The 6086-nt window shown below is 41.7% G+C and overlaps 2 non-coding genes across 2 annotated transcripts; both read left to right on the top strand.

Moving 5' to 3' along the window:
• The first annotated feature begins 3097 nt into the window (after positions 1-3097).
• On the top strand, positions 3098-3170 carry trnar-ccu (transfer RNA arginine (anticodon CCU)). Its single transcript has one exon. It is a non-coding gene; the product is annotated as a tRNA-Arg (tRNA).
• A 1233-nt stretch (positions 3171-4403) lies between these two features.
• trnar-ccu (transfer RNA arginine (anticodon CCU)) lies at positions 4404-4476 on the top strand. Its single transcript has one exon. It is a non-coding gene; the product is annotated as a tRNA-Arg (tRNA).
• Positions 4477-6086: the final 1610 nt, after the last annotated feature.

Genomic DNA, 6086 nt, shown 5'->3' with positions numbered 1-6086 from the left:
TTTGAATGATAGTGGTGCAGCGGAAGCGTGCTGGGTCCATAACCCTGAGGTTGATGGATCAAAAACAATTTCCACTAACCAGGTTTTTTAGCATTGAAATGCGAACAAATATTTTTAAAAATGCGTAGTTTCATTCCATGTGTAAGTGCCATTATACATTTTTTTTACCTCTTCCATCAGTTCTTATTGGTCATATTGATTACAAAGAACCCCAGTGGCCTTAGACACTGGCCTCCGAAGCCATGGATTGTGAGATGTAGTCTTTTCTGTAATGGCTGAAAGCAGAGTGGCGCAGCGGAAGTGTGCTGGGCCCATAACCCAGAGGTTGATGGATCAAAAGCTTTTTCTGCTTTCAAGCTTTTTTAGCATTGAAGTGCGAACAAATATTTTAAAAATGCGTGGTTTCATTCCATGTGTAAGTGCCATTATACATTTTTTTTTTTGCCTCTTCCATCAGTTCGTATTGGTCATATTGATTACAAATAACCCCAGTGGCCGAAGACACTGGCCTCCTAAGCCATGGATGTTTTGTCTTTTCTGAAGTGGCTGAAAGCAGAGTTGAGCAGAGGATGCGAGCTGGGCCCATAACCCAGAGGTCAATGGATTGAAACCATCCTCTGCTAACCAGTCTGTTTTTAAAATGAAACGCAAACAGAAATAAGAAAGCGGAATTTCATGGGAATGTGTCAGTGCCATACATTACACATTGTTTTTGCTGCTTCTATCAGTTCGTACTGGTTGAGAAAAGTAAACAGTGCCCCAGTGGCCTAATGGATAAGGCACTGGCCTCCTAAGCCAGGGATTGTGTGTTCAAGTCCCATCTGGGGTGTTTGAATGATAGTGGTGCAGCGGAAGCGTGCTGGGTCCATAACCCAGAGCTTGATGGATCAAAAACAATTTCCACTAACCAGGTTTTTAGCATTGAAATGCGAACAAATATTTTTAAAAATGCGTAGTTTCATTCCATGTGTAAGTGCCATAATACATTTTTTTACCTCTTCCATCAGTTCGTATTGGTCATATTGATTTCAAATAACCCCAGTGGCCGAAGACACTGGCCTCCGAAGCCATGGATTGTGAGATCAGTCTTTTCTTTAATGGCTGAAATCAGAGTGGCAAGCGGAAGTGTGCTGGGCCCATAACCCAGAGGTTGATGGATTTTTCCTGCCAACAAGCTTTTTAGCATTGAAATGCGAACAAATAGTAGTTTCATTCCATGTGTAAGTGCCATTATACATTTTTTTACCTCTTCCATCAGTTCTTATTGGTCATATTGATGACAAAGAACACCAGTGGCCTTAGACACTGGCCTCCTGATGGATTGTGAGATCTAGTCTTTTCTGTAATGGCTGAAAGCAGAGTGGCGCAGCGGAAGTGTGCTGGGCCCATAACCCAGAGGTTGATGGATCAAAAGCTTTTTCTGCTTTCAAGCTTTTTTTAGCATTGAAGTGCGAACAAATATTTTTAAAAATGCGTGGTTTCATTCCATGTGTAAGTGCCATTATACATTTTTTTTAACCTCTTCCATCAGTTCGTATTGGTCATATTGATTACAAATAACCCCAGTGGCCGAAGACACTGGCCTCCTAAGCCATGGATTGTTCTAGTCTTTTCTGAAAAAGCAGAGTGAGCAGAGGATGCTGTCTGTTTTTAAATGAAACGCAAACAGAAATAAGCCATTGTTCAGTACATTACACATTGTTTTTGCTGCTTCTATCAGTTCGTACTGGTTGAGAAAAGTAAACAGTGCTGACTGGCCCAGGAATAACCCTGAAATGTCTGAAAGCAGAGTTGGCGCAAGGAAGTGTGCTGGGCCCATAACCCAGAGGTGGGATCAAAAGCTTTTCCTGCTAACAAGCTTTTTTAGCATTGAAGTGCGAACAAATGTTTTAAAATGCGTAGTTTCATTCCATGTGTAAGTGCCATTTTACATTTTTTTTTTGCTCTTCCATCAGTTCGTATTGGTCATATTGATTACAAATAACCCCAGTGGCCGAAGACACTGGCCTCCTAAGCCATGGATTGTGAGATTTAGTCTTTTCTGAAATGGCTGAAAGCAGAGTTGTGCAGGGATGCGAGCTGGGCCCATAACCCAGAGGTCAATGGATTGAAACCATCCTCTGCTAACCAGTCTGTTTTTAAAATGAAACGCAAACAGAAATAAGAAAGCGGAATTTCATGGGAATGTTTCAGTGCCATACATTACACATTGTTTTTGCTGCTTCTATCAGTTCGTACTGGTTGAGAAAAGTAAGCAGTGCCCCAGTGGCCTAATGGATAAGGCTCTGGCCTCCTAAGCCAGGGATTGTGAGTTCGTGTCCCATCTGGGGTGTTTGAATAATAGTGGTGCAGCGGAAGCGTGCTTTGTCCATAACCCAGAGGTTGATGGATCAAAAACAATTTCCACTAACCAGGTTTTTTAGCATTGAAATGCGAACAAATATTTTTAAAAATGCGTAGTTTCATTCCATGTGTAAGTGCCATTATACATTTTTTTTTTTACCTCTTCCATCAGTTCTTATTGGTCATATTGATTTCAAATAACACCAGTGGCCTTAGACACTGGCCTCCTAAGCCATGGATTGTGAGATCTAGTCTTTTCTGTAATGGCTGAAAGCAGAGTGGCGCAGCGGAAGTGTGCTGGGCCCATAACCCAGAGGTTGATGGATCAAAAGCTTTTTCTGCTTTCAAGCTTTTTTTAGCATTGAAGTGCGAACAAATATTTTTAAAAATGCGTGGTTTCATTCCATGTGTAAGTGCCATTATACATTTTTTTTAACCTCTTCCATCAGTTCGTATTGGTCATATTGATTACAAATAACCCCAGTGGCCGAAGACACTGGCCTCCTAAGCCATGGATTGTGAGCTTTTGTCTTTTCTGAAGTGGCTGAATGCAGAGTTGTGCAGCGGATGCAAGCTGGGCCCATAACCCAGAGGTCAATGGATTGAAACCATCCTCTGCTAACCAGTCTGTTTTTAAAATGAAACGCAAACAGAAATAAGAAAGCGGAATTTCATGGGAATGTGTCAGTGCCATACATTACACATTGTTTTTGCTGCTTCTATCAGTTCGTACTGGTTGAGAAAAGTAAACAGTGCCCCAGTGGCCTAATGGATAAGACACTGGCCTCCTAAGCCAGGGATTGTGGGTTCAAGTCCCATCTGGGGTGTTTGAATGATAGTGGTGCAGTGAAGGTGCTGGGTCCATAACCCAGAGGTTGATGGATCAAAAACGATTTCCACTAACCATGTTTTTTAGCATTGAAATGCGAACAAATATTTTAAAAAATGCGTAGTTTCATTCCATGTGTAAGTGCCATAATACATTTTTTTTACCTCTTCCATCAGTTCGTATTGGTCATATTGATTACAAATAACCCTAGTGGCCGAAGACACTGGCCTCCTAAGCCATGGATTGTGAGATCTAGTCTTTTCTGCAATGTCTGAAAGCAGAGTGGCACAGCGGAAGTGTGCTGGGCCCATAACCCAGAGGTTGATGGATCAAAAGCTTTTCCTGCTAACAAGCTTTTTAGAAATATTTTTAAAAATGCGTAGTTTCATTCCATGTGTAAGTGCCATTATACATTTTTTTTACCTCTTCCATCAGTTCTTATTGGTCATATTGATGACAAAGAACACCAGTGGCCTTAGACACTGGCCTCCGAAGCCATGGATTGTGAGATCTAGTCTTTTCTGTAATGGCTGAAAGCAGAGTGGCGCAGCGGAAGTGTGCTGGGCCCATAACCCAGAGGTTGATGGATCAAAAGCTTTTTCTGCTTTCAAGCTTTTTTTAGCATTGAAGTGCGAACAAATATTTTTAAAAATGCGTGGTTTCATTCCATGTGTAAGTGCCATTATACATTTTTTTAACCTCTTCCATCAGTTCGTTGGCCGAAGACACTGGCCTCCGATGGATTGTGAGATCTAGTCTTTTCTGAAATGTCTGAAAGCAGAGTGGCGTAGCGGAAGTGTGCTGGGCCCATAACCCAGAGGTTGATGGACATTTTTTTAGCATTGAAGTGCCAAATGTTTTAAAAAATGCGTAGTTTCATTCCATGTGTAAGTGCCATTTTACATTTTTTTTGCCTCTTCCATCAGTTCGTATTGGTCATATTGATTACAAATAACCCCAGTGGCCGAAGACACTGGCCTCCTAAGCCATGGATTGTGAGGTTTTGTCTTTTCTGAAGTGGCTGAAAGCAGAGTTGTGCAGCGGATGCGAGCTGGGCCCATAACCCAGAGGTCAATGGATTGAAACCATCCTCTGCTAACCAGTCTGTTTTTAAAATGAAACGCAAACAGAAATAAGAAAGCGGAATTTCATGGGAATGTGTCAGTGCCATACATTACACATTGTTTTTGCTGCTTCTATCAGTTCGTACTGGTTGCAAAAAGTAAACAGTGCCCCAGTGGCCTAATGGATAAGGCACTGGCCTCCTAAGCCAGGGATTGTGGGTTCAAGTCCCATCTGGGGTGTTTGAATGATAGTGGTGCAGCGGAAGTGTGCTGGGTCCATAACCCAGAGGTTGATGGATCAAAAACAATTTCCACTAACCAGGTTTTTTAGCATTGAAATGCGAACAAATATTTTAAAAAATGCGTAGTTTCATTCCATGTGTAAGTGCCATAATACATTTTTTTTACCTCTTCCATCAGTTCGTATTGGTCATATTGATTTCAAATAACCCCAGTGGCTCGAAGACACTGGCCCCCGAAGCCATGGATTGTGAGATCTAGTCTTTTCTGTAATGGCTGAAAGCAGAGTGGTGCAGCGGAAGTGTGCTGGGCCCATAACCCAGAGGTTGATGGATCAAAAGCTTTTTCTGCTTTCAAGCTTTTTTTAGCATTGAAGTGCGAACAAATGTTTTAAAAAATGCGTAGTTTCATTCCATGTGTAAGTGCCATTATACATTTTGTTTAACCTCTTCCATCAGTTCATATTGGTCATATTGATTACAAATAACCCCAGTGGCCGAAGACACTGGCCTCCTAAGCCGAGGTTTTGTCTTTTCTGAAGTGGCTGAAAGCAGAGTTGTGCAGAGGATGCGAGCTGGGCCCATAACCCAGAGGTCAGTGGATTGAAACCATCCTCTGCTAACCAGTCTGTTTTTAAAATGAAACGCAAACAGAAATAAGAAAGCGGAATTTCATGGGAATGTGTCAGTGCCATACATTACACATTGTTTTTGCTGCTTCTATCAGTTCGTACTGGTTGAGAAAAGTAAACAGTGCCCCAGTGGCCTAATGGATAAGGCACTGGCCTCCTAAGCCAGGAATTGTGTGTTCAAGTCCCATCTGGGGTGTTTGAATGATAGTGGTGCAACGGAAGCGTGCTTGGTCCATAACCCAGAGGTTCATGGATCAAAAAAATTCCACTAACCAGGTTTTTTAGCATTGAAATGCGAACAAATGTTTTAAAAGTCCGTAGTTTCATTCCATGTGTAATTGCCATTATACATTTTTTTAACCTCTTCCATCAGTTCATATTGGTCATATTGATTACACATAACCCCAGTGGCCGAAGACACTGGCCTCCTAAGCCATGGATTGTGAGATCTAGTCTTTTCTGAAATGTCTGAAAGCAGAGTGGCGCAGCGGAAATAACCCAGAGGTTGATGGATCAAAAGCTTTTCCTGCTAACAAGCTTTTTTAGCATTGAAATGCGAACAAATATTTTTAAAAATGCGTAGTTTCATTCCATGTGTAAGTGCCATTATACATTTTTTTACCTCTTCCATCAGTTCTTATTGGTCATATTGATGACAAAGAACACCAGTGGCCTTAGACACTGGCCTCCTAAGCCATGGATTGTGAGATCTAGTCTTTTCTGTAATGGCTGAAAGCAGAGTGGCGCAGCGGAAGTGTGCTGGGCCCATAACCCAGAGGTTGATGGATCAAAAGCTTTTTCTGCTTTCAAGCTTTTTAGCATTGAAGTGCGAACAAATATTTTAAAAAATGCGTGGTTTCATTCCATGTGTAAGTGCCATTATACATTTTTTTTAACCTCTTCCATCAGTTCGTATTGGTCATATTGATTACAAATAACCCCAGTGGCCGAAGACACTGGCCTCCTAAGCCATGGATTG

The sequence above is a fragment of the Oncorhynchus keta genome, unplaced genomic scaffold (genome assembly GCF_023373465.1).
Source record: "Oncorhynchus keta strain PuntledgeMale-10-30-2019 unplaced genomic scaffold, Oket_V2 Un_contig_3514_pilon_pilon, whole genome shotgun sequence".
Lineage (NCBI taxonomy): Eukaryota > Metazoa > Chordata > Actinopteri > Salmoniformes > Salmonidae > Oncorhynchus > Oncorhynchus keta.
Note: the sequence above shows the minus strand (reverse complement) of the source record. Positions and strands in the feature narration are given on the sequence as shown.